Source organism: Natator depressus, chromosome 4 (genome assembly GCF_965152275.1).
Source record: "Natator depressus isolate rNatDep1 chromosome 4, rNatDep2.hap1, whole genome shotgun sequence".
In the NCBI taxonomy this organism is placed as follows: Eukaryota; Metazoa; Chordata; order Testudines; family Cheloniidae; genus Natator; species Natator depressus.
Window position 1 is genome coordinate 67,316,857 of NC_134237.1, and position 20,178 is coordinate 67,337,034.

A 20,178-nucleotide genomic window follows, 5' to 3' on the forward strand; every position below is an offset into this window, starting at 1 on the left:
TTTTTCTTGGGGAATAACATTAGTGCAGGATCCTAGCAGGGAAAAGTCCACTGGAGGAAATTACAGGGTTACAAAGCAACTGCAATCTTTTCTTCAGGTGAGCCAGGGGAAGCCAATCTACACTGGCCAGTAAGGATTTATAGGCAGAGCAGCTAAGGGGATGTACTGACTCAGTGCATTCTTTCACCAGCCTCTGTTAAGGCAGACACAGCTACTAATGAGAACAATGGAAAAACTCTCATTGTCTTAGAGGGAGGTGGATCAGGTTCCTAGTGGGGTTCCTGTTGGTCTCTGGAAGAAAATTAAAGCTACTTTTCTTTTGGATGAATCCTCCCTAGAGTTCAAAGGGTCATGCTGGGGCGGAAAGGTTTAATTAGCACTACTTTGTACCACCACTAGCGCATCCGGTCCATTGCTTTATGCTTGCTGGAACAGGGCTAGTACTGTGAGCAGGAGTAGGAAACAAAGCCTAGATCTAACAGGGCTAGTACTGTGAGCGGGAGTAGGAAACAAAGCCTAGATCTAACAGAGCTAGTACTGTGAGCGGGAGTAGGAAACAAAGCCTAGATCTGTGCTTTGCTTCAGAAAGAAGGAAGCAAACAAGGGACCAGCATATTGACTTGTAATTCAGATAATAAGGAAAGTAACGGCTGTCTGCTTTATAGAACAGACAAAATTTAGCATAACAAGACAAGATTGGTTTAAGTTTTGGAGAATGGAGAGTAAATCATATATTTATATAAAGCATTGACCTGAACCCTCTCCAACTTCATTGAGTTTAAGCCCAGAAGAAATGGCAATTGCAAAATGGGAATTATCTTTTCAAATCTGTCCCTAAGACTCCTGCATTGAAACCAGATGCTCACATTAAAAATCGGTGGCATTTACTCCAACATGTAGCTTCAGGCATGAAATTGCACCCACAAAACTGAACAAGACTTTTCATGATCCCGACCTTTGTTTCAAAGCTTCCAAGAGAGCATTAGAGTGGAGAATAGAAAATAATCAAAACTAAAAAGTACTTTCGTGTCAGTTTGCATATGCATTTGCTGAAGAACAGACTTTCTGAGAGATTTGCATGTTTTTTGTTTTGATTACCTTTGATTACCAAATGTGCTTTGTCTCATTTCTTGAGCTTTCTAGAATAGCTTTTGGAGCACAAGCAGGCAAAGTATTTTTTTTTCTAGTTTCCTGATAATGGCCATGATATAAGTAACTGGAATGAAACTGCCCACATTCAAAATATATAATGGACAGAATATATAGCTAATAGCCAATATCATCTGCCAGAATTATTCCTTTGCGGGGCAAACGTAAGTTGTCAAGTTGTTGAAGCACAGAAACTAGTAATAACAGTTGAAGCATAAAAATTATAACATCCAGCCTTTCATTTCCAATCTGATTTTATGAAGGAGGCGTCTATCACTGCCATTAAATCATGTTAGATCATAATCTTTAGGGCCAATTTAATTCAAATTTGTGTGCATTAAGACAGACAACTTCAGAAGTTAGACACTTTCTGTGTACATGATAAGTGTTGTTTAGTGAACTAACAAACAGAATATTAATAGAGAAGATCATCTTCAGCAGCACAACTAATTGGGAAGTTTTCCATTTTATGATCCAGTGGCACTTAGACACATGATGATAGGCACCTCAGAAAAACCTCAGACAAACAGATATAGGGGGCCAGATCCTGATTCAGCTACACTGGTGTAAATCCACAGTTATTTTATTTACATAAATACACTGTTGTCACTGAGATCCATAAAATCTCCTTCTGGTGGGGCTCACTGTCACTGTGCCTCAGTGGGTCACAGCTGAGAATACCAAATTTAGGACAAACTGATGAGAAATGGGAGAGACTCACCTCCAAACCGGCTTATACCAAGCCAGTAATGAAAGTGAGCTTCTGTCTCACCACACTGGTCAACAAAAAATGAAAACTGCAGCCTCCTTAGGCGTTCCAGCCCTTGGCTCACCACCCAGCCACTGGACTTTATGATGAATGGTTACTGAACACCAGGTTCACCAGATATAGGGTCCTTCCAATCCCAAAGGATCAGCCACTTAGCCAGGTCAATGTATGACCCAGATCTTATCCAAGAAATATGCTCATGCCAATCCTTTATTAACTAAAAACTAAAGGTTTAATAATAAAAGAAAAGAAGAGAGATATTAATGGTTAATAGCTCATATACATAGAAATGATTTTTCAGCGTTCACAGATCAAGATCATATCAGTGATGGAATAAACTGCTAGCTTGCAAAAGTCTCTCTGAAAATTACCCTAGCATATCAGGGGTCATGAATCCTTGTTCAAAGCTTCCTTGTTAGAAATACAGTCCAGAGAAATGAAGCAGGAAATGAAGACCAGATGGAGATGTTTCAGGGGTCTTTTATATCCTCTGTCATGTGCATGAAATGTTACTGTCTCAAACAAAGCTCACAGCTTCTGTTTGTAGAAAGTTACTGGCCCAAGATGAATTCCACGGTCACCTGAGCATATCACATGTCCTTACATGCTTTGATGACTCACAGGGGGTGGCCTGGAATTCTGAGGGGTCCACAGGAACAGGTATCTGGGCAGGACAAGTTTTTTCTATGGCTCATCGTGAGAGTTAAGTTTCCCTAATGGGCCATCAAAGACATGGGTAGCTATCTGGCTTTGATGTAAATCTTATCTGGTGGGTGTTACCCAGGAATACAACACGTATAGAAGATGCAAGTCCATGGCCAATATTCATAAGCTTAGGTACAAAGATGGTACGTGCACATACACAGGATAATCATACTGAGCAAATCATAACTTTCCCATTAACACCTTACATGACCTACTTTGTACAAGATTTGTTGCAATTGTATAGCAGTGGTAATAGCAATGATATAAATGGCCATATTCAATCATACCGCATCACACTCATTCAACATGCAAACTAGCTGTATCATTTATCTGTTGTATGTTTCTCCTGATAATCAGTTCCTAATGGAAGAATGACCTGCTGTTTATTCCAGTTTAGGTGAATATTGTCAAATAGTCTGTCTGATTACATCAATTAGCTTTAGATAGCTAGAATGAAATACATAAATAGCTTTGCAAACCTTATTACTTGCTAGCAGGTTGCCATCTATGTGGACAAGGCAATCAATTAGTGCCTGCAGTGCCTGTGCTCATTTTTGGCAAGCTCTAACTTTTAAATAAGGTGATATTATTTAGCCTTATCATTTTAACAAAGGAGAGCAGCCTATGATCAATAAAGGGAGAGTTTAACCTTATTCATTTATTCCTTACCCATAAAATATAGTGTACAACTTTTCAGCCTTTTTGCAACACTGCTCCAAGGGATGGTGAAAATGGAAAGAAGTAAAACACTGTAAAAATGGTAGTGAGGTTATTTATTGTCACAAGAATATATTATTGCCCATGCCTCTTTAAAAGTGGCGAAAGGGCTACAAATAGCAATGTCTGGGAGCAGGTCATTTTCTTTATACAGATGTTATGCCACTAACAATCTATCATCAGCCTATGATTGAACGCGCCCTCGTACAACGTACAGCTGCCCACATGCAAATATATCATCTTTTAGATGGCAGAAAGTAACACTGAAATTAATGTTCCTTTTGTAATTACCTATCAGTTAAATACGTTTATGGAAATTTTTTTGGCAAAAATCCAGCATAGAATTGGAGACAGAGGGCTTGAGAAGTGCAGATTGCCTTGTGCAGGTTTTCTGTCCTGGGGTGAATTTCATCCCCAAATCATCAAAATAAAGAATGAGTCTGTGCACGTGTGTATGTTTGTGTGTGTTTTTTTAAAAAAACAAAAATGACTTGGTTCTAGAGGTTTTAATCAAATTATTGAATTAAGTGGAGGACGTTGAATTACACAGGGCTAGACCCAGGTAGCTTTGCAGAATGTTATGTACCTCCAAATATGTGTGTGTCTGCTGACTGCAAACAGACCAAAATACTACATCCTCTTATTATTTGTATGTGAGCATCAGTACTGTCGTGTTTTCTGGTGTCATTTCCAGAATGAAGAGTTTTCAGCTGACCTCCGTTTCCAGGCAAGAGGTTATATCCAGAGAAGCTGTAGCTTGATGGTGAGTAGAATGTCACTCAAAGGGCAGTGCTCCTGTTAAATCAGAGTTGGACTCATGTCAGGATCCACAAGAGGGGTTAATGTTGCATATCAATGCCCAACACTTTCTAACTGTTTTCTTTTTTCCTTTAATCTAGAATCACAGAATCATCTATTTCATTTACATTTATTTTCAGCTCCGTGAACACAAAACTTTTTTTTTTCTTTTTGAAGGGTTATTGCTGGAAAGACACTAAAGAAAATGTAAATCTGCGGCTATCTATTGTTTAAGCTTTCTGGAATATAAGCACAGAAGCAATTGTTACTCGGGATTGTTGTGCTGGAAATCTAAGCTCTGCAGCAGTTGTAGTGTTTATTTTAGCTAATGAAAGTTGACACAGTTTATGGGGAATTATTTAGGAGGGAATAAGATCTGTACGGCTCCTCTGTACACCTACACTTGTCAGCTCTTCCTAGCAGGTCTCATTTCAAAACCTATTAAATATAATCAGAGTTTTCTGTACTTAAGTGATTAAGGATGGATGAATCTGTTCCAGAAAGTATGTATCTCAAAGCTTTTCCCAACCTATGAACCAAGCCAAACCTAAATATTTTTTGCAGTGCGGTTAAGCCTCTTCCCCTTTCTCCTAGTGTGGCTTTATATTTCTCTTTCCCTTCTCACTGCAGCCCTCCAATAGCCTTTTAACTATCCTGGCTTCCCCACAAATCTCTAAAAGATCCATGGATAATTTTATTAAAGTGCCTACAAGCTGGTCTAAACACAGTTTCTGTACTGCTAACTACATGGTTTAGAAACTGATATAGTTAAAGCTGTACAACCATATAATGTGGAGGCAGTTATGCCGGTATAAAGGTGTTATACCAATGTAGCTTATTATGGAAATTAAGACCAGCTATAAATGACTTTCATTGCTTTTGAAAACTTTACCCCCTAGTTATTTCACTCCAACCAATAACCCTCCAATAAGCCCTTGTTCTTTTCCTCAGCCTTTTTCCTTCCAACATATTAGTTGAAACAATAGCAAAGAATAAAATTGTCAGACACATAGAAGAATATAAATTGTTGCGCAAAAGTCAACATGGTTTCTGTAAAGGGAGATCATGTCTTACTAATCTATTAGAGTTCTTTGAGGGGGTCAACAAACATGTGGACCAGGGGGATCCAGTGGACATCATGTACTTAGATTTCCAGAAAGCCTTTGACAAGGTCCCTCACCAAAGGCTCTTACGTAAATTAAGTTGTCATGGGATGAGAGGGAAGATCCTTTCATGGATTGAGAACTGGTTAAAAGACAGGGAACAAAGGGTAGGAATAAATGGTGAATTTTCAGAATAGAGAGAGGTAACTAGTTCCCCAAGGGTCAGTCCTAGGACAAATCCTATTCAACTTTTTTAGTCATAAATGATCTGGAGAAAGGGGTAAACAGAGAGGTGGCAAAGTTTGCAGACTATACTAAACTGCTCAAGATAGTGAAGACCAAAGCAGACTGTGAAGAATTTCAAAAAAGATCTCACAAAACTAAATGATTAGGCAACAAAATGGCAAATGAAATTTAATGTGGATAAATGTAAAGTAATGCATATTGGGGAAAAAATAACCCCAACTATACATACAATATGATGGGGGGCTAATTTAGCTACAGTTAATCAGGAGAAAGATCTTGGAGTCATCATGGATAGTTCTCTGAAGACATCCACGCAGTGTGCAGTGACAGTCAAAAAAGCAAACGGGATGCTAGGAATCATTAAAAAAGGGAGAGAGAATAAGACGGAGAATATCTTATTACCCTTATATAAATCCATGGTACGCACACATCTTGAATACTGCGTACAGATGTGGTCCCCTCATCTCAAAAAAGATATACTGGCATTAGAAAAGGTTCAGAAAAGGGCAACTAAAATGATTAAGGGTTTGGAACGGGTCCCATATGAGGAGAGATTAAAGAGGCTAGGACTTTTCAGCTTGGAAAAGAGGAGACTAAGGGGGGATATGATAGAGGTATATAAAATCATGAGTGGTGTGGAGAAAGTGAATAAGGGTAAAAATTATTTACTTGTTCCCATAATATAAGAACTAGGGGCCACCAAATGAAATTAATGGGTAGCAGGTTTAAAACAAATAAAAGGAAATTCTTCTTCACACAGCCCACAGCCAACCTGTGGAACTCCTTGCCTGAGGAGGTTGTGAAGGCTAGGACTATAACAGGGTTTAAAAGAGAATTGGGTAAATCCATGGAGGTTAAGTCCATTAATGGCTATTAGCCAGGATGGGTAAGGAATGGTGTCCTTAGCCTCCATTTGTCAGAGGGTGGGGATGGATGGCAGGAGAGAGATCACTAGATCATTACCTGTTAGATTCATTCCCTCTGGGGCACCTGGCATTGGCCACTGTCAGTAGACAGGATACTGGGCTGGATGGACCTTTGGTCTGACCCAGTATGGCCATTCTTATGTTCTTATATTCCTATTCCCTCAAATCCCTTACCTTTGAAGTTATTATTGCAAGACCCAAAAACTTCATTGGCCTCTTCGCTGGTCTCCAGTTGCTACGATATTAAAGTATTGCTCACTGGGCACAGAATGACGGGTGAAATCTGAAGTTAGTGGCAACAGTATTTTCAGTGGTAAGGTTGCAAGAAGGGCAGCCATTTTACAGCATGGAATGAGAGTTCTAGGATCAATAGAGAAGCCTACTGAAATGTTTTGAACTGAGGAAAGAGAAGTGGAGCCAAGAAGTTATTGGAAGACTTAAAGTAGAAAAGGATGAAGGATTTAAAAGGTTTTGATAAGCTTTAGATAAGCATCTGAGCTTGTGAGTGTTTATCCAAACAAAAATTTCATTTTTTCCAGCTTTCCTATCCCATATAAATAAAGAATATAATATGCATTTAATTAGTACTTTCCATCTAAGAGTCTCAAAACACTTTATAACCATGATTGAATTAAGGGTCAGAAATTCCTGAGAGGTAGGAGAGTGTCGTTATCCTAATTTTACAGATGGGGAAACCAAGGCCATGCAATCATTCAGGAGCACAGCCAGAAAAATAACCAGCTCCACTGACACTCCCTACTCCTGTAGTTTTCCCCTCTAGAACATATTTCCTCTCCACATGATGGAGTGGTGTGCTCAGAAGATTTCACTTCAAAGAATTTTGGATGTTTGCTTTGCTCTTCACTGAGAGAACCTCAGGTGAGTTATGCAGATTTTCCTGAACCAGGGACAGAATAAATGGTTAGCAGAAGCATACCGTAATAGCCAAATTTAGTTTATGCCACTTATTTTTTTCAACTGTTGTCCTTTCTATAGTTTCTCTTTGCTTTTTCCATTTGAAGTACATTAGTTGCTATGGAAACAATGATGTCACTAGGATGGAATGACGCTTAACAATGTCCACAAGTGCAATAATAAGTCAATTTTTGTAATGGTTTGAAATGTATAACATAGTATGGGAAACATACGTGTTTATGTGGTGGAAGTTTTGGAAAACAATGTAAAGATTGCTTGAAAATATGAAAATAAAGATCCTCATTTTCATCAAGAAAAGGAAAAACTGATGGTTCCATATGTTCTACTTTGTTCCATATGTTATAAAATGTTTACTCAAAATCAACTCAGTTGGAAACAAGGGGCCAAATGCATTCCTGTTGCCAAAAGGAATTGCACGAGAAATGAATTTGGCCCAAGTTCCAATTTGAACAGTTACCATTATATTAGGCCACAACACAGAGCAAAGCCTGCAGCTACATATCAGATTGGTTTGCTGTTGTGAGTAAGAAAATATTTGATTTTTATGGCCTTATGCCAAAGGATACTTTGGTCTTGAGTATAGTCATGCTTCCACAACAACAGCTCTAGGAAATCTATTCCAATAGCTTCCTCTCTGGTGGCACAGCTGGCTGGTTTGAGAGTGAATGGAACATGCTGCTTCCAGAAGCCATGCTCAATTCCAACACTAACAGTTGCACTGAAAATTATAAATGAAGAGAGAGTGATTTTCTAGATCTCCATGGCTCATTAAATGGACAGGATTGAACAAGGTGAGTTCCCAGAGGAAAGACTTCCAAGTGACATTTGCTGCTGAACGAGTGGCACGTCAGTTGTCACTGGCAGACTTTTAGGTTTGAAAATCTGGCAGCGAATTTGCTAGCTTGTCAGCAGTAGCTGCATATGCACTCATGTTTTGGAAAACAGACTTCTCTGAAGAAGGAAAAAGAGAAGAGGCAGACCAATAGGAGAAGTGATGAAACAGAAAAAATGTTATGAATGGAGATGGGCCCATGCCTCAAAATCTTGAACTCGAGTTTTTGGGGGAGAAAAAAAATCTTCCATAATTTGAGGGGAGGGTCTGTGTATCTAGGATTTTAGTTGGCCCATTATAGTGGTGGGCTGGACTTGGCTCTGGGTTCCAGTGCTAGGTTCCATTGCTGTCATACCTCAAGTCTGGAGGTGTTCAGATCCAGGGTTTGGGCCATGAAATTGTCCAATAAACAAGTTTAGAGTGTGGTTGATATTCTACTTCTCTTCAATAAAATCTACTTTCTGCATTTTTACAATATTTGAAAAAATAATTACAGCTATATTGTGACTTTTTGGTGAAATTCCTAAATGGGAAGATCCAAACAATGTTGGTGGTGATTTGATGAGGAAAGTCCCACCTATTTGATTGTACTTGGGTGGAGTTTAGCTGCAGTTTTTCCAGTGTTGTGGTGGTGGTGGTTGCTATATGTTTTGTTTTTTTGGTTGAATTGTCATTTTAAATCATTTTAAAGGTGTCCAGCATAGCAGATGAGTGCCTTTTTAAAATCTCATCATTCACAACAAATAAAGGTTTCAGAGGTGTGCCCTGGTAAAAATAGGGGGTTGGAATATGTTCAGCTAGCAAATAAGGCAAACCACTGAAAAACAAAGTGAGGTAGAAGGAAAGGAACAAGACTTTGGGAGGTTATTGAATGGGTCATTTTGAAGAGAAAATTTCTCTAGCTTTTTCCATCTCCTACCTCATTGTTTACTGCCATCTCAGCAAAAACCCGGGAGGCGGGGGGTTGGGAAATAGCCTGACCCAAAGCCAATAGAAAGTCCTCCTTTGTTTCCCTGGCTGAATTGTCTGTTTAACAGAATATTTCAGAGACATGAAAAGGCTGAGTTGGGTCCTGTTACACTCCCACATAGATATCCTTTCACCCTTTGCACATAGATTGGCACGTGGTCAATATTTGAAATGTGCTTTGGGTCTTCAGTAAATTATTATAACCTCTATTTTGTTGCATTCTTCTGTTGCCATAGCACAGATGCACACAATAAATGCATATACTTTGATTATGTGTTTTACCTTTCTCTCTGGCCCTTCCTATGTTGATTGTGAACTCTTCCGGGCAGGGCGTTGTTTTCATATTGTGTATATGAGCAACACCTAGCACATCATGGGCACCACCAGAATGCAAATAACAGTGAGAAATACAGAAAAATTGCAGATCACAATATTGGTCATATCCTTCATTTTCTTGAAAGGTCAAATTCTGCTTGCTGATATAATTGCATGTATAATTGACATTGAAGTAAATAGCGTGTTTCAGAGAGAATTTAGTCCAGGGTTCTCAGAACAACCATAACAGTCACACTGCACATACTATATCTATAAACATTACAATTAGTGCTGTATACAAAATACTACATGTAATCAAAAGGCTATGTTACAGTTGCAACTGGGAGCCATACCGTGATTTTCCTTTATTTTGTGCATATGAAAGTTTGACCTTAATACTGCATGTAATTTTTGGTTGTCTTAATTTTTGTCACCTAAGAAAAATATACATGCATACAAGTACACGCGCACACACACACACACAAATACTCTTAGTAATCTCATGTTTATTAGTGGTGATATGTTAGGGATTCCTAATGAATAACCATTTCAATGAACGTAGGCCAAAATCTTAGTGTGGATAGGTTGCCTGTATTTCAAAGGTTCATCCTCTTCTCTTCTAGAAGTCAAATATGGGCTTAGGTGCCTACATTTAGGCACCTGCATTTGAAAAGTTATACCATCATTTCTTTTTCTTGCTGTGGATATTCTGTATGATTTCATCATGATTTGTTATTCTAAAGTACATGACAAACTTTTTAAACCCTGTGGATTAATCATGAAGAGGTTTCTCTGAGTAGTCATGAAAGTTGCGATATTACAACAAAAAAACTTCAAATCCAGACTCCAGCGAGAAACTGTTGAATTGGAATTCATTTGCAAATTGGATACAATTAACTTAGGCTTGAATAGAGACTGGGAGTGGCTAAGTCATTATGCAAGGTAACCTATTTCCCCTTGTTTTTTCCTACCACCCCACCCCCTCCAGACGTTCTTGTTAAACCCTGGATTTGTGCTGGAAATGACCCACCTTGATTATCATACACATTGTAAGGAGAGTGGTCACTTTAGATAAGCTATTACCAGCAGGAGAGTGGGGTGAGGGGAGGTATTTCTTCATGCTTTGTGTGTATAAAAAGATCTTCTACACTTTCCACAGTGTGCATCCGATGAAGGGAGCTGTAGCTCACGAAAGCTTATGCTCAAATAAATTGGTTAGTCTCTTAAGGTGCCACAAGTACTCCTTTTCTTTTTGCGAATACAGACTAACATGGCTGTTACTCTGAAACCAGTATTAGAGCTGTGTTGGATAGCTGTGATTTGTCTGATATTATTTCATTCTACAATTTGATGAATGTGCGAGCATGTCCAGTGAAAATACTCAGTTTTTATGAATACCCATGTATTGACCTTTGCTTTCCAGTTATGCAGGGAAAAGAAAAGGAACCAACTATTGGTGTACAGTTAAAAGTTCACTTTTGGGGGAAGTAACTGGGGATTCATCAGACATAAAATGACAGATTTAATTCACAAACAGAATGAATTTTCTATCCCCAGAGGAACTTCCAAATATAAACTCATTATGTCTTGTTAAAGAGAAATTGCAGGACTTGTCATTTATATGACGAACTTTGTTCTGATAGCTGTTTCCAGACTTTTAGCAATTAATACTCTGAACTTGAGTCTTTGCTTCATTTGTACAAAATGCATTTGAAATAACAATTTATTTGCATTTCATTTGGGAGGTTACTATTTGATGTCCTGGAAGGTGACACAGTTCTGTTTCCCATGCTGTTTATCACTTTCAAGTACATTAGCTTCAGATGTTCATCTGTCTGTGGGTTATATTCAGTTTATTTTTTGTAGATGTATACACAATGCAACCCCATTAAGCACCAGAGTGCAGAGGTTTTATTTGTTTTTGGTTTTGTTTTTATGACACACTATATGTATTAGGGAAATGTTAAAAATAAAACTGATGTGAAATGAGTATTAACCACAGCCACAAAAGTGGGACATTATAACACGTGTTTATAGATTATGCCTTAGATTCCAAATTTGACACAACACATATCCAGCCAACATTAAAATGAATCTGAAGATAAGTGGCCCCTGGGAATTTCTCTCTTTCACCTCTTCTTCTCAGTTCAGGCTGTTGCTTCTTCCTATACAATATTACAAACAATTTTCCTCTGTTCCTATAACTAAAACCCTGATCTGTGCTTTTGTCATCTCACCTTTACTTCCCTCACTGACTTTCCAGCATCTCACCTCTCCCTGTTCTACTCTGCCCTAAATGATACTGCCACAATCATCCTGTCCTACCATACTTTGCTCTATCTTGTCACCCATGAGAAAGATCTAAGAGTCTGTTATCCCCTTCGGTCTAGAAGAATATATTCTTACAGAAAGGTCAGGGTCTATAATGACCGTTCTATCCACATCATCTATGAATGCATTCTTCAGAACATACTTTAAACTCCCTATAATGGCTGCAGGTGCCTGGAAGCCTGTCACCTCCAGTACAGTATGATTTTGCATTTGGATTGCATTCAGATTTTTAGATTATAATTCTTTTATATCCAGGATAGTTTTCATGTTTTGTCTTGTGCAGCAATGAGCACACAGTCAGTGCTTAATAATAATGTCACACATAAACACTGTAGGTTTGGATGTATCCCATATGGGGCCCACTCACCATGAAGGGCAGCCATAGCCACAACAGTCTGTAAGGGATGTGACATCGCCACGGTGCTACCTATAGCCCAATTGGCTGCTGACAGAACTTTTGACAAACATTGCTGAAAACCTTCGGATGTGGAGGTGTGCAACTTAGCAGCTGCAAGTCCCAGTACATAGAAAACTGTCCCATCTGAAAAACCCAATAATACATTTTTCCAGGTGAAGGTAAGTGGAAACTTTCCTTTTCCCTCCTAGCAAGAACCCAGGTCTCAGATCAGAAACTGAAAGATAAGGGAAATGTCCTTTGTACTTCTAGTGAACCAACCAAATGTCTCTTCTGTGGATTTGTTTAACATGATACTTTCTTGGAACATTCACATTTCCTTCTATATTAGCTAATTTCCCAAGTTCCTGGGAAATATGTACTTTTATTGGTTTATACTTTAATACTACAGAAGACTTGTTTTGTTCCTTCATAATTTCTAGTTCTATTATTGCAAATTCTGTTTATTGCCTTTTACCATCTTTCTTTAAAAATTTACTCACCTGTAGGGGGTATGAAAAGTCTTGTGTTTTATTGGTGTCTTAGTCTTATTTTATGTTTAAGTATGTTTCAAAACCTGGGAAGTTCTATTTGCAAGCAGACAGCCCACAATTGCTTATGTGTAGAAATGTTTAGCCTTCACTTAATGTTGTTACTTAGGGCTTGTCTAGACTGGCCAGTATTGTCGATGAAACTAATGTTGACACAAAAAAATTGACAAAAGCAAAGTCGCCAAAGCGAGTATACATTTGCGCCCTCTGACAGATCATGTCCACATTCGGGGCACCACTGTCGACAGCATGAGCAATGCACTGTGGGTATGTATCCCACAGTGCCCGGAGACACCATCAGTCACTAGGCATTGTGGGAACGTGGAAACGGAGCAAGGCACATCCTGGCATGTGCAAAATGTCCCATCATGCACTGCTTTGTGTCCCAGCACTCCAATGTTTCTGACTTCCTTTCGCGTCTTTCTGGCTTTCCTTTTGCGCCATTTTCCCAACTGTCAGTCTTTGTAGTGTGCACCAGCATCTGCAGTGAGAGAGGATGGATCCCGCACCTCTCTCCTATGTGCTGTTAACTGTTGTGAGGACATCACACAAAGTTACTGAGAGAAGGTGAATCATAGGCACCTTAGTGTGATATGGACAGCAGTAACTTATCAGTGCTTTTGGCATTCACAGAACAGCTGCATACGGTAGATTCTCGCTTTTGGGCTCAAGAAACAGGCACTAAATGGTGGGATTGTATTGTCATGCAGGTGTGGAATGAAGACCAATGGGTACAGAACTTTAGGATGCGTAAAGCAACGTTTCTGGAGCTACGTGCTGAGCTTGGTGCAAGGACAGCAGATTGAGAGCTGCCCTTCCGGTAGAGAAACGTGTTGCAATCACTGTGTGGAAGCTGGTGAATCCAGACTGCTGCCGGTCAGTTGCAAATCAATTTGGAGAGGGGAAGTCCACCGTTGGGGCTGTATTACTCCAAGAGTGCAGGGCAATAAATTGCATCCTGCTGCAGAGGACCGTGTCTCTGGGAAATGTGCATGAAATAGTGGATGGCTTTGCAGAGATGGGTTTCCCTAACTGTGGTGGAGTGATTGATGACACACACGCTTCAATTTTAGTGCCAGACCACCTTGCCTCAGAATACATCAACAGGAAGGGATACTTCTCCATGGCATTGCAGGCATTTGTGGATCACCATGGGCGTTTCATGGACATCAGTGCAGGCTGGTCTGGAAAGGTACATGACATATGCATCTTCAGGAACAGTGGCCTGTACAGAAAGCTGCAGGCGGGGACTTTCTTTCCAGACCACGAGATCACAGTGGGGGATGTGGAAATGCCCATAGTAATCCTGGGAGACCCAGCTTACCCCTTACAGCCCTGACTCATGAAACCTTACACAGGGCACCTGGACATCAGCAAGGAGTGTTTTAACAACAGGCTGAGCAACTGCTGCATGGTAGTCGAATGTGCTTTTGGCCATTTGAAAGCTCACTGGATGTGTCTAAATGGAGGCTAGATCTTACCAAGGATAATATTCCCGTGGTCATAGCCATGTGCTGAACTTTGCATAATCTGTGTGAATCTAAGGGTGAAATGTTTGCTCAGGTGTGGAGCACTGAGGCAGAGCGCTTGGCTGCAGAGTTTGAACAACCAGATGCTAGGGCTGTCAGAGGAGCCCAGAGGGCTGCTATTAGCATCAAAGCGGCTTTGAGGAACCACTTTGACAATGAGGGGCACTAACATGTCTGCTTTGGAGTTGCTTCCCTGGTGCATCCATGTACAGTTTGGGAGCCCAAGATCCATGCAACACAATGCTTTAGAAGCCTGTTTCTGAGAGTGATTTGATTGCTATACACTTTTGTAGAACACAGAATAAAAACACTGTACCATTAAATACAATTGGCAGTTGGCCTTTATTTATTGTTAAAAAGGGTAAAACCTCACAACTGTGTGTAGCTCCAGCTATCATTGTGCAAGTTCTGAGAGGGGGTGGAGCAATGGGGAAACTCAGGAGGGCTGTGAAGTGAAAAGGAATGTCTGGGTATAGAGGGGGGGTGGGGTTGGCAAAGAATTGTGTATGTGCTGCAGTGGAGGTTGACCACAGATCTGCTCAGTCTGCAGATGTTATCAAAGACTTGAGCATCTCTGTCTGATCCTCCATAACTCTGTCACTTGCCTAGCAAATGATGCATTCTCTTTTCTGTCCTGACTTTTGGCTTCCCAGCACTCTTTGCATTCCCCGGTCTGTGTCTCATCGCTCTGCAGCACCTCCCTGAACATGTCTTCTTGGCTGTTTTTGGCTTCTTCCTTATCTGCTGAAGCTGGTCGGCAGGGATGCATGTGTTCCTCGAGGTCTCGGCTGGTGTGGACAATGCACAGAAGAGGGATTGTTACATTCCAGCAAGCGATTGAAACATTTCAGTAACAAGGGCCTTTTGCAACTAGTAGCAATCACTTTCTCACTGACTCTAGGCAGGCACACAGCTCCACGAGCACCCCAATCGCAGTGAGTGTCGGGAGTGGGGGGGAAGGCGGTTGTGCATATGGACAAAATGGTCATGGCTCGCAGGGCAGATTTGCAGGGAACTCATTCTAAAATTATCACATACTTTTTCACAGTCAGCCAACCTGCTGGCTGACATCTCATTGCTGTGGGTGAGCCGGGAAACCAGGGCACAACTAGTCCATGCTTGCGGCTTTCACCCCAGTCTATATGCAGCTCAGCTATGTGCCACTTTGGTCCCAGCTCCGGTGATTGCTAAACGGAATGGTACAGTTTCCTACAGTGGGGGAACTAACAAGCTGCAATCCCTTGAAATCTGTGGCAGAGGATTAACACGTACCTCTTGGACACTTTCCAGAGCCTCTCTCTGGAGGATTCCCTGTAGGTCTCGATGTCCATCGACACCCTGCTTGGCCATGCAGATTAGCTACACAGGGCAATGTCCAGCTCACATAAAACACTACCTGCGTCCCACTTTTTAAATCCGTACACGACCCACAGCAACTTATCCGGCATCTCATCTGCTTCCTGCTCCCTGTTGAACACTTCTGGAGTGGAGAGAAGTTCCTGGCTGCCTGCCTCTCTGGGCAACCCCACTGGGAGCTCCACATCCTCTTCTAGCTCTACTTCTTCATCCAGAATTTCAGCCTCTGGGTTACCCCCTCTTTCTGCTGCCTGCGAAGTATCCACGGGGCAATTGGCAATGGAGGTGGGGTCACTACCGAGGATAGCATTCAGCTCCTTTTATAGAAGCAGCAGGTCTTAGATGCACCACCGGAGCGATGGTTCGCCTCCCACTCCTTATGGTACGCCTGCCTCAGCTCCTTTATCTTCACTCTGCACTGCTGTGTGTCCCGATCATAGTCCTTTTTGCACAAGCCTCAAGAAATTTGCCCATATGTGTCCCAGTGCCTACAGGTCAATCACATCTGCCACTGAACAGACTCCTTTCCCCGTATACTGATCAGATCCAACAGCTCAGCAGTGGTCCAAGCGGGAGCACGTTTGGTGCAATAGCCAGCTGTGCTCACCTGGGAAGATCCTCTGGGAAGCTCACATGGGAAGCCAGCAAGCAGGAAATGAGATTTAAAATTCCTGGGGCTTGCAAGGGGGAGGGGCCGGTTGGCTGCAGGGCAGCAGAGTTCAAACTGCTGACCTGAGCGGCAGCATGGGAATTGTGGGACACTTTCTGGAAGCAAATAAAATCGGGGGGGGGGGGGGAAAGGAGCGGTGTCTACACTGGTTGTTTGTTGACAATAAAGGGACGGGAAAAGACAAAAGTCTTTCATGGGGTGGAAGTTTTTTGTCACCAAAACTGGGGGGGGGGGTTTCAACAAAAGTCCCATCGAAGTGTGTACAATATTGCTGTTTTGTCACCAAAAGGCAATTTTTGGCAACAAAACTTGCCATTGTAGACAAGCCCTTAGAGGGACAAGTGAACAGCCATTTGTGCAAGTGTCATCATTCCCTTGAAATAAACAGAATTACCGAATCATAAAATCTGGAGTAATCAGATATGTCGTTGCCCTTTTCCGAGGCAGAAGCAGAGTTTGGGGCTTTGGCAGCATTTGAGTTTCCCATGGGAAGAGAAATGTCAAGGTATTTGCTAGTGTAATTTGGTTCTGTACAAAATCTGCACAAGGGTGAACAGAGGTGGTAACAAACTGAATTCAGGCCACTGTGTTTTGCAGAAACCTCTGCTAAGGTATCACTGCTCTCTCAGGAAGAAGCATCTCTTTTTTTAGTTTGTCTCTTCTGGACTCTCTTGACAACACACTATTCCCTTTTTCCGCTTGTCAAGGTTCCTCCCCCACTCTGTACTCTAGGGTAAAGATGTGGGGACCTTCATGAAAACCTCCTAAGCTTACTTTCACCAGCTTAGGTTAAAACTTCCCCAAGGTACAAATTAATTTTATCCTTTGTCTCTGGATCTCCACTGCCACCACCAAACTTTAACTGGGTTTACTGGGAAACGTAGTTTGGACACGTCTTTCCTCCCAAAATCCTCCCAACCCTTGCACCCCACTTCCTGGGAAAGGTTTGGTAAAAATCCTCACCAATTTGCATAGGTGACCACAGACCCAAACCCTTGGATCTGAGAACAATGAAAAAGCATTCAATTTTCTTACAAGAAGACTTTTAATAGAAGTAAAGAAATCCCCTCTGTAAAATCAGGATGGTAGATACCTTACAGGGTAATTAGATTCAAAACACAGAGAATCCCTCTAGGTAAAACCTTAAGTTACAAAAAAGACACACAGACAGGAATAGTCATTCTATTCAGCACAATTCTTTTCTCAGCCACTTAAAGAAATCATAATCTAACACATACCTAGCTAGATTACTTACTAAAAGTTCTAAGACTCCGTTCCTGTTCTATCCCTGGCAAAAAAAGCATAGAGACAGACACAGACCCTTTGTTTCTCTCCCTCCTCCCAGCTTTTGAAAGTATCTTGTCTCCTCATTGGTCATTTTGGTCAGGTGCCAGCGAGGTTACCTTTAGCTTCTTAACCCTTTACAGGGGAGAGGATTTTTTCTCTGGCCAGGAGGGATTTTAAAGGGGTTTACCCTTCCCTTTATATTTATGACACCGCTTAAGCAGCTGTTTACCTAGGGAATGCCCCAGTACAAGGTTGCTTGCTTTATTCCTCATAGTATCAAAAACTTTGCCTGAGAACTTATTCTGCAGTACAAAAGAACCTCAGAAAAGGTTTGAGTCCTCATGCAGAGACAGGAAAATGCTTTAACCCATTCAATCCCCTTATGATTAGGTGTGGCTACTGCATTTGGTAACTTTAATTCTTTTTGGAGTGAGTTACATTCTGAGTGTTGAAACATTAGTCGTATGTATGACGTTAGCACCTTTTCACAACAATTAAAGTTGACAGTAGCAGAAACAAAGATAATTGAAGGGTCTGGAGAGAGGTTAAGACACTGGGACTTCATGGTTGTTAAATAGAATTTTATGCAGAAAATTAAATCTCTTCTTGTCCTGTTGTTAGTTTTTTGTACTCCAATTCTATTATGTTAAGTATTTTGCAGAAACCCAAAAGGGGATCTATGACTTCTGTCCCTAGGAGAGTGCTGCTAAGATTGCATCTGTAACCAAAATCTCTGCATAAATGAAAACTGGAGTCTCTGGTGAAACTTGCTGTACTCCACTGATATCAGTCAGGATTCAGTAGGATTCATCCTAAGGCAAAGAATCTCTTTCACTAATGTGGTTGAAGCCACAGGATTCACATCCATTAGAGAACTTTGCACTATCTATAACAGGTGTTCTTAAACTGGAGGCCAGATGCCTTAGGGGGTCATGAGGTTGTTACATGGGGGGTCACGAACTGTCAGCCTCCATCCCAAACCCGCTTTGCCTCCAGCATTTATAATGGTGTTAAATATATAAAAATGTGTTTTTAATGTATAAGGGGTGGGGGTCACACTCAGAGGCTTGCTATGTGAAAGGGGTCACAGTACTAAAGTTTGAGAACCACTGATCTACAACATACATGCTGAAGAAACATCCACAAGTACAAACACTGTACTGTTCTCTATATGGCTAACAATGTAATACTATCACAATTAATATGATTTGTAATTCACATTTATTGTGTGGTTCAGCAATGGATTACTACACTGAGCACATTTAATTAAATAAATAAAGCCTAAACCTTTGGGAAACTCATGTGTTCAGCTCTAAAATCTGGCTTGATATTTTTTAGCTATCATTTTTCTACTGCACTATGATATACTGTAACATGGATTTGGGAGCATTATACTACTTGCTCATTTGCAAACAGCTCAGATTCTGAATTCAGCTTTTATTTTTAGGACCATAAACTATGTTATGCTAATCTGAGCATACTTGGTTGTGTTTGCCAACGTAGTTCCCTACTCTTTCTCCAGTCACACAGCACGAAGAGGTAATAATTTTATTAAGATAATGTTGAAGTAAAAAGAAAACGGTACAGAGATTAAGCATAGAAGTTTCTGGTTATCAGGGAATAAGGTACAGATTATCAAGGGGTGCGAAATTCGGTTTAGGAACGGGTGGCGTAAGGAATACATAATCTGCAACCTCCCCTATTGGGGGTAAAAGTTTAACCAGTCAAAGTACAGACATTGAGCTATGGGGGTGTGCTGTCCATATAATGGCTGTGTTCAGGTGTGGAGTATAATGAGTGGATACGATGATGGGGATGGATCTACCCTCATGTACTATGATTACCAAAGGGCAAACTTTTTTGAATGCGTAGTCTCTGTATCCAACCAGTGAACCCTACACTGTGTTTTTCATATGTGAGTGTAGGCTGAGGGCTGGTCTATGCTGGGAATTTACACTGGCATAGCAACATCTCTCAGGGATGTGAAAATCCATCCCCCTGAGAGACTTAACCGTGCAGACATAACCCCTGGTGTAGACCGTGTTAGGCTGATGGAAGAATTCTTACGTCAACCTCGCTACCATCTCGCGGGGAGGTGACTTACCTACGCTGATCGGAGAACCCCTACTGCTGGCTTAGTGTCTACACTGAAGCGCTACAGGAGTTCAGATGCAGTAGGGGTGTAAATGTAGACTTAGTTTATGGCAGACAGCAGCTTGTTGCAGAACATGGGCATCTCCACTCATGAGAATGCTAGTCATATAAAATAGTAATAATATTGTCAATAAAATAGGTGCTTAGCACCCCTAACAAAAATATTTAGGCACTACTAGCAACTTCTCAGCATTCAGTCTTCCGATTTTATTTGATTCCTCCCAAGAGAGATTATAGGCTCAAATTTTCAGGCAGAGGCATCTCAAGTTAGGATCCTAAATCCATGTTTAGTCAGCTAAAGACATTGCCAGAAATTCAAAGGTGATGAGTATCCATAGCTCCTACTGAAGTCAAATATAGATTTAGATGTCTAAATTGAGGGCTAAGTTTGGAAAATTTTTCATACATTTGCCAGCATCACTTGAGACAGAGGCTTTTAGT

The 20,178-nt window shown here is 40.9% G+C and overlaps 1 long non-coding RNA gene across 1 annotated transcript in view; it reads left to right on the forward strand.

Annotated features, from left to right (window-relative positions):
- Nucleotides 1-4,498, forward strand: part of LOC141985869 (uncharacterized) — a 10,024-nt gene extending 5,526 nt beyond the window's left edge. Inside the window, exons 3-4 of the long non-coding RNA XR_012639042.1 lie at nt 4,035-4,103; nt 4,316-4,498. This is a non-coding gene — a long non-coding RNA (uncharacterized LOC141985869). The remainder of the gene's footprint in view (nt 1-4,034; nt 4,104-4,315) is intronic.
- The last annotated feature ends 15,680 nt before the right edge of the window (nt 4,499-20,178 follow it).